Source organism: Artemia sp. Qi Xiang Cuo, chromosome 6 (genome assembly GCF_049724085.1).
Source record: "Artemia sp. Qi Xiang Cuo chromosome 6, ASM4972408v1, whole genome shotgun sequence".
Taxonomy (NCBI): domain Eukaryota; kingdom Metazoa; phylum Arthropoda; class Branchiopoda; order Anostraca; family Artemiidae; genus Artemia; species Artemia sp. Qi Xiang Cuo.
In genome coordinates, this window is record NC_142799.1 from 68544777 (window position 1) to 68568182 (window position 23406).

Genomic DNA, 23406 nt, shown 5'->3' on the forward strand with positions numbered 1-23406 from the left:
GGGGAGGGGTTTGAAATATCAAAAATGAATGTAAAGTTCTTTATTTCCATTGTTTTCATGACGAATTCCTTGTACAAATCTTTGGTGTATGGATGTTCCCAAGGACGCTCGTAGGGCAGTAATGTGCCCTTGACACAAGAAGCCCAGGGTTGCCAACTCGCACAGTTTTCTTGTGTAATGCATTTTTTTATTGCACTCTTTCCCTCCCCGGACTGGATTTGCACTATTTTTGCCAATTTTTCGCTCTATGCGAAATGATGATAGAAAAAGTATTAGCGAAATAAAAAACTTCAAATCAAGTTGTTTTAGTGCAAAAGATAGAACATCTAGCCAGTATGATCTCTTTTGCCTTTGTCTTTCCCATTCCCCTGTCATCTTTCGGTAATTCCAACCATTTACGAAGAAGTTGATCGAAGTCTAAATGATAAGTGAAAACTTGGTAATCAAAATCGAATTTTATTTTATCATTTTATGTGAACTATTTTTAACGAAATGGCTATCTCAAAATTTGTATCAGATGAGTTTTGAGAAAAATGGAGTGTGGGAGGAGGGAGGGGATATTTGCCCTCGTATATCTTTTGACTCTTAAAAATTGAACTAGAATTTTCAATTTGCAATCAAATGAGCCCTCTCTGAATTTATACGGGCATCCTTTTCATAAGAAACACATACGTCCCCCGGACAACACTTACTACGCCTATCCTCCGGGCCCTGGGGGGTTGTATCGACACTGTAGATTTTGTTATCTAATTTTTTAACAATTTTATAAGAAATGGCTATCTCAAATTTGTAGCGGATGGGTTTGGGGAAAAAAGGGCGTGGTGGGGGGGGGGGCGAGGTGCCCTTCAATCTCTTGACTCTTGGAAAGGGAACTAGAACTTTGAATTTCGAATCAAATGACCGCTCTATGAAGTTTATACGAGCATCTCTTTCATAAGAACCATACATCCTTTCCGGGTATAACTTAGAACGCCTCCCCCGAGGTCTGGGGGGTTGTATTGACACTGGAGTTTTTCTTATCGGACCTTTGAACTATTTTTAACAAAATGTCTGTCTCAAAATTTTCATCAGTTGGGTTTGGAAAAAGAAGGCGTGGGGGAGGGGGGGGGGCAAGTTGTCCTCAGATTTCTTTTGACTCTTAAAAAGTGAACTCGAACTTTCAATTACCAGTCAAATGAGCCATCTCTGAAGTTTATACGAGCATTCTTTCATAAGAACATTATATATCCCAAGGCATAACTTAAAACGCCAGCCCCCGGGCCCTGGGGGGTTGTGTTGACACCTGGGTTTTTGTTATCTGATTTTTGAACAATTTTTAACACAATGGCTGTGGGGAAAAGGGGCGTGGGGGGATAGTTGCCGTCCAATCTTTTTTGACTCTGAAAAACTGAACTAGAACTTTCAATTTCTGATCAAATGAGCCCTCTCTGAAGCTAATACGAGCATCTCTTTCATAAGAACCGTACATGCCTTCAGGTTATAATTTAGAACGGCTTCTTCCGGGCCCTGGGGGTTTTTTCTTGACACTGAAGTTTTTCTTATCCGACCTTAGAACTATTTTAGCAAAATTTCCATCTCAAAATTTTCATCAGATGGGTTTCGAAAAAGAAGGTGGGGTTGGGGCTAGTTGCCCTCGGATCTCTGTTGACTCATGAAAAGTGAACTCGAACTTTCAATTTCCAATCAAATCAGCCCTCACTAAAGTTCATACGAGCATTCCTTTAATAAGAACCATATACGCCCCAGGTCTTATTTTAAAACGCCTGCTTCCGGAATCTGGGGGGTTGTGTCAACACTTGAGTTTTCTTATCTGACTTTTGAACAATTTTTAACACAATGGCTATCTCATAATTTTTATCGGGTTTATCTGGGGAAAAAGGGGCGTGGGTGAGGGGCTAGTTGCCCTCAAATCTCTTTCGACTCTCAAACTACAGCTTTCAATTTCCAATCAAATGACCCCTCTCTAAAGTTTTTACGAGCATCCCTTCCATAAGAACCATATTTTACCCCAGGGCATAACTTACAACGCCTGCCCTCAGGCTCTGGGGGACTGTGTCGACACCGGAGTTTTCGTTATATGGTCTTTAATCTATTTTTTTTAATGGCTACCTCAAAGTTCTTATCAGATAGGTTTGAGGGAAAAAATACGCGGAAGGAGGGGGGCTAGGTGCCCATCAATCTCTTGATTCTTAAAAAGTGAACTACAACTTTCAATTTCCAATCAATTGAACCCTCTCTGAAGTTTATACGAGCATTCCTTCCATAAGAACCATATATGCCCCCAGGGAATAAGTTACAACGCCTGCCCCCGGTCCCTTGGGGGTTGTATCGACACTGGGGTTTTGTTATTTTATCATTGAACCATTTTTAACAAAATGGCTATCTCCAAATTTTTATCGGACACATTTGGGAAAAAAGGGCGTGGGAGGGGGGGCTATTTACCCTCTGAACCACTTTTGACTCTTAAAAAGGGCTCTAGAACTCTCGATTTTCAGTCGAATGAGCCCCCTTTGAAGTTTATACGACGACCCCTTCCATATGAAGTGCATCTGGGGAAAAAAATAATAATAATAAAAAATTGGAGCCGTATGGCCTTTACGGTTCTTGACGTTTACCCCGCCGGTGATTACCCCCTCCCCCCGTAAAATACCCCCCACGGAACCCATCCCCCCTTGGAAAAAATTCCCCGTAGAAAATACCACCCGGTAATTACCCCCCCCCCCCCGGAAAATATCCCCTGCGGAAAAGACGGCTTCCCATATTTGAGAATTTTGTTTGAGTTTTTTTCCGTAGGGGGAAGGAACTTTGGTACTTGTGCATTCTGCGCCACTCATTCAAGTTTGCGCTGTGTAAAATTCGAGAACATGTCAGTTTTTTCATCAATGGCACTTTGTTGAAAACTCTACTTGTCTTCAACAGTTTTGGAAAGAACTAAAACAAAAATTAAACTCAATATTTAATATATAATTATACTCATTACTGAAAGCTCATACGTTCAACATTTTATTTCAGTTTTATTTTCAATCTTGTAATAAGGAAAAAAGAACTTATTTGTAATACAATTTGTTTCAAGACTTTATTTCTCGTCAACTATAAAGGGCACTAGAACTCTCGATTTCCAATCGAATGAGCCCCCTTTGAAGTTTATACGACGACTCCTTCCATATGAAGTGCCTCCAGGGAAAAAATAATAACGATAAATAATAATAAAACATTGGAGCCGTATGGCCTTTAAGGTTCTTGGCGTTTACCCCGCCGGTGATTACCTCCCCCCCCCCATAAAATACCCCCTGGGAAAATATTCCCCCCCGGAAAATACCCCCCGCGGAAAATACCCCCCCCCCGGAAAATACCTCCCGTGGAAAAGACGGCTTTCCATACTTGAGAATTTTATTTGAGTTTTTTTCCGTAGAGGGAAGGAACTTTGGTACTTGTCCATTGTGCACCACTCATTCAAGTTCGCGCTGTGTAAAACTCGAGAACACACCAGTTTTTTCATCAATCGCACTTTACTGAAAACTATATGTGTCTTGAACAGTCTTGGAAAGAACTAAAAAAAATTAAACTGAATATTTAATATATAATTATATTCATTGCTGAAAGCTCATACGTTCAACATTTTATTTTAGTTTTATTTTATTTTCAATCTTGTAATAAGGGTAGAAGAACTTATTCGTAATACAATTTGTTTCAAGACTTAGTTTTTCGTCAACAGTCTGTGGAAAGAAAAAATAAAATGAAACTGATTATTTGATAAATAATGAAATAAATTTCCTAAAGCTCAAAATTTCAAGATTTCATTCACTGTAATTTCTATGCTTGTTTTCAGTGATGAATGAAGATTTGCTAGATGTTTTCCAGAGAAATTGCTTAAGGATTGTTCTGGGTACCTGGCTGACTGACCGTATTTCAAACAATAGGCTGTAGGAAAAAGGGGGTTCAATACCGCTCTCTAGGGCTATAATGAATGAAAGGCTGATGTGGCTAGGGCACGTTGCGCGGATGAAGAATGACAGATTGCCGAAGATTGTTCTTTTTGGCCAACCATCTAGGGCTAAACGGAAAGCAAGTTGTCATCGTCGGTGGTGGGATGACGTCATAAAGAAAGATTTAAAGGAAATGGGAACTTCGTGGGCGAGTGTAAAAAGGGAGGCTTTGAATAGATTGGGGTGGAAGAGGAGCATGCATAGCTGTGTTGGCCACAGGCGGCTTGATGCTGCGGTGAGTTGTTAGTAGTAGTAGTAGTAGTTTTCAATGATGCAGAAGGCTTTAGACTTTTACCGTAAGGGAAAAATTATTGAGTTTGAGTTTTTTTTTTAATCTGATCTAAAGTTGAATATAGCTTTCACTTTTCTTTGAAAAACTTTCTTTTCGAAAAGTTTGTTTCAATAAGCTAATGTCTATTGTTGAATCTCAGGTATTTAGTTAACTGTAGTCTACATTTTAGGGGGTAAATATTCACATCATCCATTTTATTCCCTGGTCACTTTGAATATGCAATAGGAAACTAAAACTCCTGATCTTCAATCAGAAGTGAGTGTGAGTGTATATGAGCCCTTCTGTGAATGTAAAAGTTTTCCCTCATTTATTGTGAATGACTTAAAATTGTTTTTCCTGGGCTCTCAGGGTTTTTGTGGACCCCACAGTATTTTTTTATCTGATCTTTTTACTATTTTGGACAAAATGACCACCTCAAAATTTCTTTCGAATTTATTTGTGAAAAAGAAGGCTGGAGAAGCTAGTTGCCCTTCGATCGATTTTGACGCTTAAAAGGGGGACTGAAACTTTCAATTTCCCATCAAATCAGCTGCTACCATAGTTTCTTAAACCATTCGTTCCATTGAAATCTTGTATATCCCCGGGGCATAACTTGCAATCCTTACCCCCAGGCTCTGGTGGTTTGTGTCAATGCCGAATACGGTTTACTTACATGCTAAAAGACTTTGTATTCCGATCTTGGTTTGGCTGATTTTGTGTTCTGATCCCTTCCAAAGATGCAGTATTATCGAAATAAAACCAAACTTTAAACTCAAATATTTTATGAAATTTCATCGTCTGAAAGCAGTTTTTCTAAATATGTTTTTCCAAAAACCCTAGAAAATGATTTTTCAAATTTTGATGTTTGTATCTCAGAATCGGCTATGCTAGAGCGTTGATATTCTGACCATGTAACCAAATTTTTCTTATGAACTATCGGCAAAATGGATCATGCTGTATGTAATTTCGCAAATTCGCTTTAAAGAATATGTGATTCAGTAAAGAAGAACTTTAAAATAAAGACAGTTAGCGACATTTTACAGCAATGTCAATTGAACCATTCGAAATTATTTTTTTTACGTTTGCGTTTGTTAACTCAGTTTGGACAAAATTGTTATTTTTGACAGAACTGCTTTCAGGTGACAATTGAAAGTCACCGTTACAACGGAAAAAAGTGTCATAGTTTAAAGAACTTGTACTGTTCAACTGGTTGCTACTAATGGTTTTTGATTTTTTTCATTATTATTATTCTTGGGTTGTGATTTCAATGTCCCAGCAGTGCTCACGTTAGATGTCGAGGGCTTATGTTCCCTGTAAAGGTTTTCATCTCCTCCTAAATTTTGAAAAACACCTTTATAATTATTTTCATTGAAAAGTGCCTTTTTTGAAATCTTCATTGGAAATTTTTTTTAAACAGCAAAATGACCCCCAAGATCCTAAGAAATTATATTTTGTCCCCCCCCCCCCATACTAGTTTTTGTGGATTGACGTAATTGGCATTGCATAAACTGAATATCGTGATTTTTATTTTAAGTTGTAATTAAAGTTCTTTGTATCATGTACCGTATCATTCTTTAATTTAAATAATTTTATACAAGATTAAAAGTAAACACATGATGACTTATAAATACACAGGCCACATTAATATAATAGATTAAAAGTACACAAATGATGACTTGTAAATACACAGGCCACATTAATATAATTATTACACAGGCCACATTAATATAATAGATTAAAAGTAAGCACATGATGACTTATAAATATACAGGCCACATTAATATAATTATTACACAGGCCACATTAATATAATAGATTAAAAGTAAACATATGATTACTTAAAAATACACAGGCCACATTAATATAATTATTACGCAGGCCACATTACTATAATAGATTAAAAGTAAGCACATAATGACTTATAAATACACAGGCCACAAAATGCTAAAATTAATGTTATAGTCAGCTTGACTATCAAACATCTGATATATAAATTTCATCAAAAATTTTAACTTTGAAATTGCTTAACAAAGGCCTATGATTGAAAGCAACATCTTTTTTTCGAATCTATATTATTGTTAATTCTTGCATCCAAAGATCTACAGTTTTGTTTTCACGCAAAGGCGGCTTCTGTTAGGTAATGTGTCAAACTTCATTGTAGTTTTGTTGTGAGTACATATTATGAACTATATCTTTGAAAAATTTCAACTGCATTAAGACGTTTGTTCCAAAAAAGAAAAAAAAGTCATTTTCTACTCGGTTGAATTCGTTTACTTTGGCGGTATGAGTTTTCGTAAATAAAAATCTAAAAAAATCTGACTATCAAATATCTGATATAAATTTTGTCAAAAAGTTTAACTTTGAAATTGCTTAACAAAGGCCTATGATTGAAAGTAACATCTTTTTTCTTATCTATATTATTGTTAATTCTTGCATCCAAAGATCTACAGTTTTGTTTTCACGCAAAAGCGGCTTCTGTTAGGTAATGTGTCAAACTTCATTGTAGTTTTGTTGTGAGTACATAATATGAAATATATCTTTGAAAAATTTCAACTGTGCATTAGGACTTTTGTTCTTAAATGAAAATTATTTGAAAAAAATACGTTTTCTAAAGAGTTAAAGAGGCTGAGTCACAAGTTCGAACCTTAAAACGTACAGGGATTAGGAGGTTCAGTTGGGGGGCTGCCGCCCCCCAAACCCCCGCTTCCGTATATGAAAGGGGCTCTCCCTCCTCAACACCTCGCTCTTTACGCTAAAGTTTTTATTGTTTAAGAAAAAGAGTTGTGAGAAAGTCAAACTTTAGCGTAAAGAGCGAGGTGCTGAGGAGGGCACAGCCCCTCCCCAAACCCCCGCTTCCGCGTATGAAAGGGGCTGTGCCCTCCTCAATGCCTCGCTCTTTACGCTAAAGTTTTTATTTGTTTAAACAAAAGAGTTGTGAGAAAGTCAAACTTTAGCGTAAAAAGCGAGGCGCAGAGGAGGGCACAGCCCCTTTCACATACGGAAGCGGGGGTTTGTGGGGCGGCAGCCCCCCAACTGTACCTCCTAATCCCTGTACGTTTTAAGGTTCGAACTTGTGACTCAGCCCCTTTAACTCTTTAGAAAACGTAGTTTTTTTCAAATAATTTCTGCACATTTTGTACAGTTTATTACTTATTATTGCTTGACTAACTGTTAGCTGATCGTGTCATGAGTTAAAGCTGGGGGGCTCCGCACCCCAAACCCCCCGCTTTTGAAGATTCTTGTGTTAAGGCTTTTAATTCCTAAATACTCACATCAAATGCACAGAAAGATTTTCTTTTTTCAACTTTTCTTCGAGCATGCGGGTATACGACATGTTATCAAAGCTGTGGAGACTTACCTGTAACCTGAAGGCCGACTGTGATATTCTTCTGGAGACGCCTGTTGAGCCGAAGGATTTAATAGATTGGATTTAAAAAAGAAGTTGAGTTTCTTTTTTAAACTTTAAATTCAATATATAAAAACAATTCTCTGGCGGGGAATCGAACCCGGGTCTTCCGCCTAACAGTCAGGAATAGCGACCACAGTACCACAGTGACACTTGTTACATTATTTTTAGTCTCTACAATCTATTTTTAACGCAAGCAAATACCCACAAAACTTGATATTTGGTTTTTGGAAAACAGGGAAGGAGTGATCGGATTGAGCTGAAATTTTGAGGATAAGCTCCCAGGCCCCAGGAAAGCTTCTTTAAATTTCAGTCCGATCGGACAACGTTAAAGGGGGGCTGTGGTGGGAAAAATTAGCATGGGCTCTTATAGGAAAATGAGGTTTTTCGTAAATGTAAATTCGGGGGATAATGTTTTCGGTCTGAAAATATCAAAAAGCCCTAACAGGTCGAATTCCGCTTCGAATGAGTCCTCATTCACCCGGATCTGTTGCCAACTGTGTTCCTGTAGGCGTGGCTAAAAAAAAATAATTTGATGAACATTAAATGGGTATTTGGTTGTTGGAAAACAGGGAAGGAGTGATCGGAATGAGCTGAAATTTCGAGGATAAGCTCCCGGGCCTTAGGAAAGCTTAACCTCTAAATTTCAGCCCAATCGGACAACGTTAAAGAAAGGCTGTGGTGGGAGGGTCAAAACTTCCGGCTCACTTTCCCCCATGAAGATAAAGTCGGAGGGGGTGAAATTATGCAAGTTTCTTAGTTTGAGCTTAGGCTACAAAATACGATCACTGCCGTCTCTCTGCGACCGCTAGGACCGGAAATCGCTTAACATTGTGGTGGGTCGCCTCTTTAAAGAGGCACAAGTGTGCCTCCTTGAAAAGTCATTTTCTATTCGGTTCAATTCGTTTACTTTGGCGGTATGAGTTTTGGTAAATAACAAATCTGAAAAAAATCCGACTATCAAATATCTGATATAAATTTTATCAAAAATTTTAACTTTGAAATTGCTTAACAAAGGCCTATGATTGAAAGCAACATCTTTTTTTCGAATCCATATTATTGTCAATTCTTGCATCCAAAGATATACAGTTTTGTTTTCACGCAAAAGTGGCTTCTGTTAGGTAATGTGTCAAACTTCATTGTAGTTTTGTTGTGAGTACATATTATGAAATATATCTTTGAAAAATTTCAACTGTGCATTAGGACGTTTGTTCCTAAAAGAAAAAAAAGTCATTTTCTACTCGGTTGAATTCGTTTACTTTGGCGGTATGAGCTTTGGTAAATAAAAAATCTGAAAAAATCTGACTATCAAATATCTTATATAAATTCTATCAAAAATTTTAACTTTGAAATTGCTTAACAAAGGCCTATGATTGAAAGCAACATTTTTATTCGTATCTATATTATTGTTAATTCTTGCATCCAAAGATATACAGTTTTGTCTTCACGCAAAAGCGGCTTCTGTTAGGTAATGTGTCAAACTTCATTGTAGTTTTGTTGTGAGTACATATTATGAAATATATCTTTGAAAAATTTCAACTGTGCATTAGGACGTTTGTTCCTAAAAGAAAAAAAAAATCATTTTCTACTCGGTTGAATTCGTTTACTTTGGCGGTATGAGCTTTGGTAAATAAAAAATTGGAAAAAACCTGACTATCAAATATCTGATATAAATTTTATCAAAAATTTTAACATTGAATTTGCTTAACAAAGGCCTATGATTGAAAGCAACATTTTTATTCGTATCTTTATTATTGTTAATTCTTGCATCCAAAGATCTACAGTTTTGTTTTCACGCCAAAAGCGGCTTCTGTTAGGTAATGTGTCATACTTCATTGTAGTTTTGTTGTGACTACATATTATGAAATATATCTTTGAAAAATTTCAACTGTGCATTAGGACGTTTGTTCTTAAAAGAAAAAAAGTCATTTTCTACTCGGTTGAATACGTTTGCTTTGGCGGTATGAGCTTTGGTAAATAAAAAATCTGAAAAAATCTGACTATCAAATATCTTATATAAATTTTATCAAAAATTTTAACTTTCAAATTGCTTAACAAAGGCCTATGATTGAAAGCAACATCTTTTTTTTGTATCTATATTATTGTTAATTCTTGAATCCAAAAATCTACGATTTTGTTTTCACGCAAAAGCGGCTTCTTTTAGATAATGTGTCAAACTTCATTGTAGATTTGGGGTGAGTATATATTATGAAATATATCTTTGAAAAATTTCAACTGTGCATTAGGACGTTTGTTCCTAAAAGAAAAGAAAAAATCATTTTCTACTCGGTTGAATTCGTTTACTTTGGCGGTATGAGCTTTGGTAAATAAAAAATTGGAAAAAACCTAACTATCAAATATCTGATATAAATTTTATCAAAAATTTTAACATTGAAATTGCTTAACAAAGGCCTATGATTGAAAGCCACATTTTTATTCGTATCTTTATTATTGTTAATTCTTGCTTCCAAAGATCTACAGTTTTGTTTTCACGCAAAAGCGGCTTCTGTTAGGTAATGTGTCAAACTTCATTGTAGTTTTTTTGTGAGTACATATTATGAAATATATCTTTGAAAAATTTCAACTGTGCTTTAGGACGTTTGTTCTTAAAAGAAAAAAGTCATTTTCTACTCGGTTGAATTCGTTTACTTTGGCGGTATGAGCTTTGGTAAATAAAAAATCTGAAAAAATCTGACTAAAAAATATCTTATATAAATTTTATAAAAAATTTTAACTTTCAAATTGCTTAACAAAGGCCTATGATTGAAAGCAACATCTTTCTTTTGTATCTATATTATTGTTAATTCTTGAATCCAAAAATCTACGATTTTGTTTTCACGCAAAAGCGGCTTCTTTTAGGTAATGTGTCAAACTTCATTGTAGTTTTGTTGTGAGTATATATTATGAAATATATCTTCGAAAAATTTCAACTGTGCATTAGGACGTTTGTTCCTAAAAGAAAAAAAAGTCATTTTCTACTCGGTTGAATTCGTTTACTTTGGCGGTATGAGCTTTGGTAAATAAAAAATCTGAAAAAATCTGACTATCAAATATCTTATATAAATTCTATAAAAAATTTTAACTTTGAAATTGCTTAACAAAGGCCTATGATTGAAAGCAACATTTTTATTTGTATCTATATTATTGTTAATTCTTGCATCCAAAGATCTACAGTTTTGTCTTCACGCAAAAGCGGCTTCTGTTAGGTAATGTGTCAAACTTCATTGTAGTTTTTTTGTGAGTACATATTATGAAATATATCTTTGAAAAATTTCAACTGTGCTTTAGGACGTTTGTTCTTAAAAGAAAAAAAGTCATTTTCTACTCGGTTGAATTCGTGTACTTTGGCGGTATGAGCTTTGGTAAATAAAAAATCTGAAAAAATCTGACTAAAAAATATCTTATATAAATTTTATAAAAAATTTTAACTTTCAAATTGCTTAACAAAGGCCTATGATTGAAAGCAACATCTTTCTTTTGTATCTATATTATTGTTAATTCTTGAATCCAAAAATCTACGATTTTGTTTTCACGCAAAAGCGGCTTCTTTTAGGTAATGTGTCAAACTTCATTGTAGTTTTGTTGTGAGTATATATTATGAAATATATCTTCGAAAAATTTCAACTGTGCATTAGGACGTTTGTTCCTAAAAGAAAAAAAAAGTCATTTTCTACTCGGTTGAATTCGTTTACTTTGGCGGTATGAGCTTTGGTAAATAAAAAATCTGAAAAAATCTGACTATCAAATATCTTATATAAATTCTATCAAAAATTTTAACTTTGAAATTGCTTAACAAAGGCCTATGATTGAAAGCAACATTTTTATTTGTATCTATATTATTGTTAATTCTTGCATCCAAAGATCTACAGTTTTGTCTTCACGCAAAAGCGGCTTCTGTTAGGTAATGTGTCAAACTTCATTGTAGTTTTGTTGTGAGTACATATTATGAAATATATCTTATATATATGTTATATCTTATATCTTATATCTTATATATATGTTTTTATTGTTTAAAAAAATAAAGTTGTGAGACAGAGTCAAACTTTAGCGTAAAGAGCGACTTTAAACTTTGGCTTCCACAATTCAGACGATACTTGGAATGAAACGAGCCGGAGTTACAGCAGACACACTGATGGTTGACCAGCCGCTCAGAAAGAGGCTAAAAGGAGTAGTAGCGTCTGCCAGCACAGCTGAGTTACTGCATGATCAGAGTGGACTGCTCACATAAAAAGTCATGTGATAGACACAGATTATGAATGTAATGTGGTATCAGAAAGTTTGCTATTTTTTTATACTTTTTTACATTACATTACATTCATAATCTGTGTCTATCACATGACTTTTTATGTGAGCAGTCCACTCTGATCATGCAGTAACTCAGCTGTGCTGGCAGACGCTACTACTCCTTTTAGCCTCTTTCTGAGCGGCTGGTCAACCATCAGTGTGTCTGCTGTAACTCCGGCTCGTTTCATTCCAAGTATCATCTGAATTGTGGAAGCCAAAGTTACTGTTATCAAACGATTCCTTCTGTCTATCTTTACTTCCTTGAGTAAGCTGAACAGTCTTTCTGAAGTTACGTTCAAAAATGGCAATGAAAACAAGTATTGTACAAACTTTGCTAAGTTTGGTTTCCACTGTGGTCTCTTGCGCTCAAAGCCGATTTCCACTAATCCACGGCTGTCAGAGCTACTGTTTCATCATCATAGGCACTATCGGAATGTTCTCCCCACATTTTGTCAATGGCACTTCTCGACCACCCTGGCAACGAGTAGCGCCTTAAATATGGGCCACGGGTGGGTGGGTTTAGTGACTTAGCTTTTTTGGTTTCAATAAAGCTGATTTCAATTTTTTCAATGGCTGTTAATTGTCCTCGTTTTCATCCTTTCTTCGCGATTGTATGTTTTATAATACACTGATTGGCCCTGGCGGACTATATTCGTCACTTTCTGCTTACCCAATCTTACTTTATCAGTAACATTCTTATGCAGCATAATTTTCAGGAATGGGACTAACTTGTCAACCAGCAGAAATGGTAAATTGTTTTCAAAATGCTGCAACTTTCATCTCTATATCTTGTACTGTATCATCTGATGCAAACCCCTTCAGTTCTACAGAGCAACTGCAGATAAATTCTAATTTTTGTTATATTTCTTTAAATTTGTATTAACATTGAATCATTTTAAACCTACTGAATCAGCTGGACCCACATAGTGCTAGTTCCCATCTTCTTGCTGAAAGCCGACACCTGTGGTTAGTTTATGAATAGAAAATAATTAGTTAATTACATACCTTGAAGGTGTTTAAATGATCAAAAACAGAACATCAATACAACCACTGCGGAATGGATAATGGGCAATGTTCATACATGTGCCAATAAATTCCAATCGCGTTGCCTCAATTGCCTGGGACGTTAGGGAAAATCCCTAAAAGACCACAGACAACGGCCAGGTAAAAAAAAACAAAAAAACAACAAAGAATGACCACAAAGTAAAATTTTCCGGGGATTAAGTTTTCTGGAGATTCGGTATCTTCTTTTTTTTGTCGGGAGATGGATTAGAAATTCGGTAGATCTCTCGAAAAATCGGTCGAAATGGAAACACTGGTTCTTCATTGGAAATTCAATTAGCGTTGAAAACAATTGCAGAGAAATAATTTTTTAATCGAAAAAAGCGAAATATACCAAATTCAATACCGAATAACATTGATGTCAACGATGCTACCATTGCTACCAACTACCAAGATTGGTTAAACTAACGTTAAAGCCTTGGCTAAAAAAGCTGCAGATTTTTTTTCTTACACAAAACCAAACCTTAAAAACTGTAAATGCAATAAAAACATGAAACTGTTTATCAAAATTTGGTTTTATTTACCAAGGCTCATACCGCCAAAGTAAACGAATTCAACCGAGTAGCAAATGACTTTTTCAAACAGTTCGTGGTAACGAACTGTAAGTAAGGAGCGACCCGGCTCAATAGTAACCGAAACTCTAGAAAACGGGTTTTTGATACCAATAGATACATCAAAAGAATCAGATTTCAATGCTGATTTCAAAAATATAACTACCCATCAAAAAAAGTTTAGTGCTACCCATCAAAAGTTACGCGCCTGAGAAAATTTGGCTGATTTTCTAAAAAAGGAGGAAAGACCCCATAAAAGTTATAGAAACTTAATGAAAATCACACCATCATATTCAGCGTATCAGAGAACCCTACTGTGGTGTTTTCAAGCTCTTATCTACAAAAAATGCGAAATTTTGCAATTTTTTGCCAGAAGAAAGATCACGGATGCGTGTTTTTTTTTCCCAGGGGTGATCGTATCGACCCAGTGGTCCTAGAATATCGTGGGAGGGCTCATTGGAATGGAAATTAAAAGTTCTAGTGCCCTTTTTAAGTGCAAAAAAAATGGAGGACAACTAGGCCCCCTCCAACGCTAATTTTTTTCGCAAAGTCACCCGATCAAAATTTTGAGATAGCCATTTTGTTCAGCATGGTCGAAAATATGATAAATATGTCTTTTAGGATGACTTAATCCCCCGAAGTCCCCGGGGGGAGGGCTAAAAGTTATGAACTCTACCCAATGTTAACATATGGTATTGGTTATTGGGAAGTTTACAGAGGTTTTCAGGAGGGTTTTTTTCTGGTAGTGGGGGTGGGTAGGTCAGGGGTTATTTTGGAGGATCTGTCCATGAAGGAAGTTTTCTTTGGGATAAGGGACATTTCTATGAAGGATGAGCCGGATTTCGAAGCATTATTTAAAAAAACGATCAGAAATTAAATTTTAAAAAAACAAGTTTTTTCAACTGAAAGTAAGAAGCAACATTAGAACTTAAAACAAACAGAACTTATTACATATATGAGGGGGTTCTCCCCCAAGTCAGTACCTCGCTCTTTACGTGCTACAGTTTGTTTTAGTGCTTTCAAAAGAGCTATCTATTCTAATTAAACGGCCTTTGTGATTCAGGGGTTTGTGAGCTAAAATGTTTTTAACTTTTAACGTAAAGAGCGTGGTATTGACTAAGGGGAGAACCCCCTTATATACGTAATAACATATACGTAATAAAAAAACAATAAAAAAACAAGCGATACGGCTCAATAGTAATCGAAACTTTTAAAAACGGAATTTTGAGGTCAATAAATGTATCAAAAGAATGGGTTTATAATGCTGATTCTAAATATATAAATTTTATTAAGTTTAGTATTACTCATCAAAGGCTACGAGCCTGAGAAAATTTACTCGATTTTTTAAAGAGGGGGAAAACATCCCCTACAAGTGAAAGAATTTTAATGAAAATTACACCGTCAGATTCAGCGTATCAGAAAACCCTATTACATAAGTTTCAAGTTCATATCTGCAAAAATTTGCAACTTTCTATTTTTTGCCAGAAGAAAAATATACGAATACAGAAGTTTATAACCAAATTTAGAGACACCCATTTAGCAAAAGAAAAGTAAAATTTTTATGCAAATTTTGTTTACTTATTCAATGACGGTGAGCCACAATAAAAGCTGCATTAACTAAAAAACGATCAGAAATTAAATAAAAAAAAACAAGTTTTTTAAACTGAAAGTAAGGAGCGACAATAAAACTTAAAACGAACAGAAATTATTCCGTATAGGAAAGGGACAGTTCCCTCCTCAGCGCCTCGCTCATTACGCTAAAGTTTGACTCTGTCTCACAACTTTATTTTTTAAAACAATAAAAACATATATATAAGATATAAGATATAACATATATATAAGATATATTTCATAATATGTACTCACAAGAAAACTACAATGAAGTTTGACACATTACCTAACAGAAGCCGCTTTTGCGTGAAGACAAAACTGTAGATCTTTGGATGCAAGAATTAACAATAATATAGATACAAATAAAAATGTTGCTTTCAATCATAGGCCTTTGTTAAGCAATTTCAAAGTTAAAATTTTTGATAGAATTTATATAAGATATTTGATAGTCAGATTTTTTCAGATTTTTTATTTACCAAAGCTCATACCGCCAAAGTAAACGAATTCAACCGAGTAGAAAATGACTTTTTTTTTCTTTTAGGAACAAACGTCCTAATGCACAGTTGAAATTTTTCGAAGATATATTTCATAATATATACTCACAACAAAACTACAATGAAGTTTGACACATTACCTAAAAGAAGCCGCTTTTGCGTGAAAACAAAATCGTAGATTTTTGGATTCAAGAATTAACAATAATATAGATACAAAAGAAAGATGTTGCTTTCAATCATAGGCCTTTGTTAAGCAATTTGAAAGTTAAAATTTTTTATAAAATTTATATAAGATATTTTTTAGTCAGATTTTTTCAGATTTTTTATTTACCAAAGCTCATACCGCCAAAGTAAACGAATTCAACCGAGTAGAAAATGTCTTTTTTTCTTTTAAGAACAAACGTCCTAAAGCACAGTTGAAATTTTTCAAAGATATATTTCATAATATGTACTCACAAAAAAACTACAATGAAGTTTGACACATTACCTAACAGAAGCCGCTTTTGCGTGAAGACAAAACTGTAGATCTTTGGATGCAAGAATTAACAATAATATAGATACAAATAAAAATGTTGCTTTCAATCATAGGCCTTTGTTAAGCAATTTCAAAGTTAAAATTTTTGATAGAATTTATATAAGATATTTGATAGTCAGATTTTTTCAGATTTTTTATTTACCAAAGCTCATACTGCCAAAGTAAACGAATTCAACCGAGTAGAAAATGACTTTTTTTTCTTTTAGGAACAAACGTCCTAATGCACAGTTGAAATTTTTCGAAGATATATTTCATAATATATACTCACAGCAAAACTACAATGAAGTTTGACACATTACCTAAAAGAAGCCGCTTTTGCGTGAAAACAAAATCGTAGATTTTTGGATTCAAGAATTAACAATAATATAGATACAAAAGAAAGATGTTGCTTTCAATCATAGGCCTTTGTTAAGCAATTTGAAAGTTAAAATTTTTTATAAAATTTATATAAGATATTTTTTAGTCAGATTTTTTCAGATTTTTTATTTACCAAAGCTCATACCGCCAAAGTAAACGAATTCAACCGAGTAGAAAATGACTTTTTTCTTTTAAGAACAAACGTCCTAAAGCACAGTTGAAATTTTTCAAAGATATATTTCATAATATGTACTCACAAAAAAACTACAATGAAGTTTGACACATTACCTAACAGAAGCCGCTTTTGCGTGAAAACAAAACTGTAGATCTTTGGAAGCAAGAATTAACAATAATAAAGATACGAATAAAAATGTGGCTTTCAATCATAGGCCTTTGTTAAGCAATTTCAATGTTAAAATTTTTGATAAAATTTATATCAGATATTTGATAGTTAGGTTTTTTCCAATTTTTTATTTACCAAAGCCCATACCGCCAAAGTAAACGAATTCAACCGAGTAGAAAATGATTTTTTCTTTTCTTTTAGGAACAAACGTCCCAATGCACAGTTGAAATTTTTCAAAGATATATTTCATAATATATGCTCACACCAAATCTACAATGAAGTTTGACACATTATCTAAAAGAAGCCGCTTTTGCGTGAAAACAAAATCGTAGATTTTTGGATTCAAGAATCAACAATAATATAGATACAAAAAAAAGATGTTGCTTTCAATCATAGGCCTTTGTTAAGCAATTTGAAAGTTAAAATTTTTGATAAAATTTATATAAGATATTTGATAGTCAGATTTTTTCAGATTTTTTATTTACCAAAGCTCATACCGCCAAAGTAAACGAATTCAACCGAGTAGAAAATGACTTTTTTTCTTTTAAGAACAAACGTCCTAATGCACAGTTGAAATTTTTCAAAGATATATTTCATAATATGTAGTCACAACAAAACTATAATGAAGTATGACACATTACCTAACAGAAGCCGCTTTTGGCGTGAAAACAAAACTGTAAATCTTTGGATGCAAGAATTAACAATAATAAAGATACGAATAAAAATGTTGCTTTCAATCATAGGCCTTTGTTAAGCAAATTCAATGTTAAAATTTTTGATAAAATTTATATCAGATATTTGATAGTCAGGTTTTTTCCAATTTTTTATTTACCAAAGCTCATACCGCCAAAGTAAACGAATTCAACCGAGTAGAAAATGATTTTTTTTTTCTTTTAGGAACAAACGTCCTAATGCACAGTTGAAATTTTTCAAAGATATATTTCATAATATGTACTCACAACAAAACTACAATGAAGTTTGACACATTACCTAACAGAAGCCGCTTTTGCGTGAAGACAAAACTGTATATCTTTGGATGCAAGAATTAACAATAATATAGATACGAATAAAAATGTTGCTTTCAATCATAGGCCTTTGTTAAGCAATTTCAAAGTTAAAATTTTTGATAGAATTTATATAAGATATTTGATAGTCCGATTTTTTCAGATTTTTTATTTACCAAAGCTCATACCGCCAAAGTAAACGAATTCAACCGAGTAGAAAATGACTTTTTTTTCTTTTAGGAACAAACGTCCTAATGCACAGTTGAAATTTTTCAAAGATATATTTCATAATATGTACTCACAACAAAACTACAATGAAGTTTGACACATTACCTAACAGAAGCCACTTTTGCGTGAAAACAAAACTGTATATCTTTAGATGCAAGAATTGACAATAATATGGATTCGAAAAAAAGATGTTGCTTTCAATCATAGGCCTTTGTTAAGCAATTTCAAAGTTAAAATTTTTGATAAAATTTATATCAGATATTTGATAGTCGGATTTTTTTCAGATTTGTTATTTACCAAAACTCATACCGCCAAAGTAAACGAATTGAACCGAATAGAAAATGACTTTTCAAGGAGGCACAATTGTGCCTCTTTAAAGAGGCGACCCACCACAATGTTAAGCGATTTCCGGTCCTATCGGTCGCAGAGAGACGGCAGTAATCGTATTTTGTAGCCTAAGCTCAAACTAAGAAACATGCATAATTTCACCCCTCTCCGACTTTATCTTCATGGGGGAAAGTGAGCCGGAAGTTTTGACCCTCCCACCACAGCCTTTCTTTAACGTTGTCCGATTGGGCTGAAATTTAGAGGTTAAGTGTTCCTAAAGCCCGGGAGCTTATCCTCGAAATTTTAGCTCAATCCGATCACTCCTTCCCTGTTTTCCAAAAACCAAATACCCATTTAATGTTCATCAAATTATTTTTTTTTAGCCACGCCTACAGGAATACAGTTGGCAACAGATCCGGGTGAATGAGGACTCATTCGAAGCGGAATTCGACCTGTTAGGGATTTTTGATATTTACAGACCGAAAACATTATCCCCCGAATTTACATTTACGAAAAACCTCATTTTCCTATAAGAGCCCATGCTAATTTTTCCCACCACAGCCCCCCTTTAACGTTGTCCGATCGGACTGAAATTTAGAGAAGCTTTCCTGGGGCCTGGGAGCTTATCCTCAAAATTTCAGCTCAATCCGATCACTCCTTCCCTGTTTTCCAAAAACCAAATATCAAGTTTTGTGGGGATTTGCTTGCGTTAAAAATAGATTGTAGAGACTAAAAATAATGTAACAAGTGTCACTGTGGTACTCTGGTCGCTATTCCTGACTGTTAGGCGGAAGACCCGGGTTTGATTCCCCGCCAGAGAATTGTTTTTATATATTGAATTTAAAGTTTAAAAAAGAAACTGAACTTCTTTTTTAAATCCAATCTATTAAATCCTTCGGCTCAACAGGCGTCTCCAGAAGAATATCACAGTCGGCCTTCAGGTTACAGGTAAGTCTCCACAGCTTTGATAACATGTCGTATACCCGCATGCTCGAAGAAAAGTTGAAAAAAGAAAATCTTTCTGTGCATTTGATGTGAGTATTTAGGAATTAAAAGCCTTAACACAAGAATCTTCAAAAGCGGGGGGTTTGGGGTGCGGAGCCCCCCAGCTTTAACTCATGACACGATCAGCTAAGAGTTAGTCAAGCAATAATAAGTAATAAACTGTACAAAAATGTGCAGAAATTATTTGAAAAAAACTACGTTTTCTAAAGAGTTAAAGGGGCTGAGTCACAAGTTCGAACCTTAAAACGTACTGGGATTTGGCGTTACTGTGGGGGGGCGGCCGCCCCACAAACCCCCGCTTCCGTATGTGAAAGGGGCTGTGCCCTCCTCTGCGCCTCGCTTTTTACGCTAAAGTTTGACTTTCTCACAACTCTTTTGTTTAAACAAATAAAAACTTTAGCGTAAAGAGCGAGGCGTTGAGGAGGGCACAGCCCCTTTCATACGCGGAAGCGGGGGTTTGGGGAGGGGCTGTGCCCTCCTCAGCGCCTCGCTCTTTACGCTAAAGTTTGACTTTCTCACAACTCTTTTTCTTAAACAATAAAAACTTTAGCGTAAAGAGCGAGGCGTTGAGGAGGGCAGAGCCCCTTTTATATACGGAAGCGGGGGTTTGGGTGGCGGCAGCCCCCCAACTGAACCTCCTAATCCCTGTATGTTTTAAGGTTCGAACTTGTGACTCAGCCTCTTTAACTCTTTAGAAAACGTATTTTTTTCAAATAATTTTCATTTAAGAACAAAAGTCCTAATGCACAGTTGAAATTTTTCAAAGATATATTTCATATTATGTACTCACAACAAAACTACAATGAAGTTTGACACATTACCTAACAGAAGCCGCTTTTGCGTGAAAACAAAACTGTAGATCTTTGGATGCAAGAATTAACAATAATATAGATAAGAAAAAAGATGTTGCTTTCAATCATAGGCCTTTGTTAAGCAATTTCAAAGTTAAACTTTTTGACAAAATTTATATCAGATATTTGATAGTCAGATTTTTTTAGATTTTTATTTACCAAAACTCATACCGCCAAAGTAAACGAATTCAACCGAGTAGAAAATGACTTTTTTTTCTTTTTCGGAACAAACGTCTTAATGCAGTTGAAATTTTTCAAAGATATAGTTCATAATATGTACTCACAACAAAACTACAATGAAGTTTGACACATTACCTAACAGAAGCCGCCTTTGCGTGAAAACAAAACTGTAGATCTTTGGATGCAAGAATTAACAATAATATAGATACGAAAAAAAGATGTTGCTTTCAATCATAGGCCTTTGTTAAGCAATTTCAAAGTTAAAATTTTTGATGAAATTTATATATCAGATGTTTGATAGTCAAGCTGACTATAACATTAATTTTAGCATTTTGTGGCCTGTGTATTTATAAGTCATTATGTGCTTACTTTTAATCTATTATAGTAATGTGGCCTGCGTAATAATTATATTAATGTGGCCTGTGTATTTTTAAGTAATCATATGTTTACTTTTAATCTATTATATTAATGTGGCCTGTGTAATAATTATATTAATGTGGCCTGTATATTTATAAGTCATCATGTGCTTACTTTTAATCTATTATATTAATGTGGCCTGTGTAATAATTATATTAATGTGGCCTGTGTATTTACAAGTCATCATTTGTGTACTTTTAATCTATTATATTAATGTGGCCTGTGTATTTATAAGTCATCATGTGTTTACTTTTAATCTTGTATAAAATTATTTAAATTAAAGAATGATACGGTACATGATACAAAGAACTTTAATTACAACTTAAAATAAAAATCACGATATTCAGTTTATGCAATGCCAATTACGTCAATCCACAAAAACTAGTATGGGGGGGGACAAAATATAATTTCTTAGGATCTTGGGGGTCATTTTGCTGTTTTAAAAAAATTTCCAATGAAGATTTCAAAAAAGGCACTTTTCAATGAAAATAATTATAAAGGTGTTTTTCAAAATTTAGGAGGAGATGAAAACCTTTACAGGGAACATAAGCCCTCGACATCTAACGTGAGCACTGCTGGGACATTGAAATCACAACCCAAGAATAATAATAATGAAAAAAATCAAAAACCATTAGTAGCAACCAGTTGAACAGTACAAGTTCTTTAAACTATGACACTTTTTTCCGTTGTAACGGTGACTTTCAATTGTCACCTGAAAGCAGTTCTGTCAAAAATAACAATTTTGTCCAAACTGAGTTAACAAACGCAAACGTAAAAAAATAATTTCGAATGGTTCAATTGACATTGCTGTAAAATGTCGCTAACTGTCTTTATTTTAAAGTTCTTCTTTACTGAATCACATATTCTTTAAAGCGAATTTGCGAAATTACATACAGCATGATCCATTTTGCCGATAGTTCATAAGAAAAATTTGGTTACATGGTCAGAATATCAACGCTCTAGCATAGCCGATTCTGAGATACAAACATCAAAATTTGAAAAATCATTTTCTAGGGTTTTTGGAAAAACATATTTAGAAAAACTGCTTTCAGACGATGAAATTTCATAAAATATTTGAGTTTAAAGTTTGGTTTTATTTCGATAATACTGCATCTTTGGAAGGGATCAGAACACAAAATCAGCCAAACCAAGATCGGAATACAAAGTCTTTTAGCATGTAAGTAAACCGTATTCGGCATTGACACAAACCACCAGAGCCTGGGGGTAAGGATTGCAAGTTATGCTCCGGGGATATACAAGATTTCAATGGAACGAATGGTTTAAGAAACTATGGTAGCAGCTGATTTGATGGGAAATTGAAAGTTTCAGTCCCCCTTTTAAGCGTCAAAATCGATCGAAGGGCAACTAGCTTCTCCAGCCTTCTTTTTCACAAATAAATTCGAAAGAAATTTTGAGGTGGTCATTTTGTCCAAAATAGTAAAAAGATCAGATAAAAAAATACTGTGGGGTCCACAAAAACCCTGAGAGCCCAGGAAAAACAATTTTAAGTCATTCACAATAAATGAGGGAAAACTTTTACATTCACAGAAGGGCTCATATACACTCACACTCACTTCTGATTGAAGATCAGGAGTTTTAGTTTCCTATTGCATATTCAAAGTGACCAGGGAATAAAATGGATGATGTGAATATTTACCCCCTAAAATGTAGACTACAGTTAACTAAATACCTGATATTCAACAATAGACATTAGCTTATTGAAACAAACTTTTCGAAAAGAAAGTTTTTCAAAGAAAAGTGAAAGCTATATTCAACTTTAGATCAGATTAAAAAAAAAACTCAAACTCAATAATTTTTCCCTTACGGTAAAAGTCTAAAGCCTTCTGCATCATTGAAAACTACTACTACTACTACTAACAACTCACCGCAGCACCAAGCCACCTGAGGCCAACACAGCTACGCGCGCTCCTCCTCCACCCCAATCTATTCAAAGCCTCCCTTTTTACACTCGCCCACGAAGTTCCCATTTCCTTTACATCTTTCTTTATGACGTCCTCCCACCCCAGACGGGGACGACCTGCTTTCCGTTTAGCCCTAGATGGTTGGCCAAAAAGAACAATCTTCGGCAATCTGTCATTCTTCATCCGCGCAACGTGCCCTAGCCACCTCAACCTTTCTTTCATTATAGCCCTAGAGAGCGGTATTGAACCCCATTTTTCGTATAGCCTATTGTTTGAAATACGGTCAGTCAGCCGGGTACCCAGAACAATCCTTAAGCAATTTCTCTGGAAAACATCTAGCAAATCTTCATTCATCACTGAAAACAAGCATAGAAATTACAGTGAATGAAATCTTGAAATTTTGAGCTTTAGGAAATTTATTTCATTATTTATCAAATAATCAGTTTCATTTTATTTTTTCTTTCCACAGACTGTTGACGAAAAACTAAGTCTTGAAACAAATTGTATTACGAATAAGTTCTTCTACCCTTATTACAAGATTGAAAATAAAATAAAACTAAAATAAAATGTTG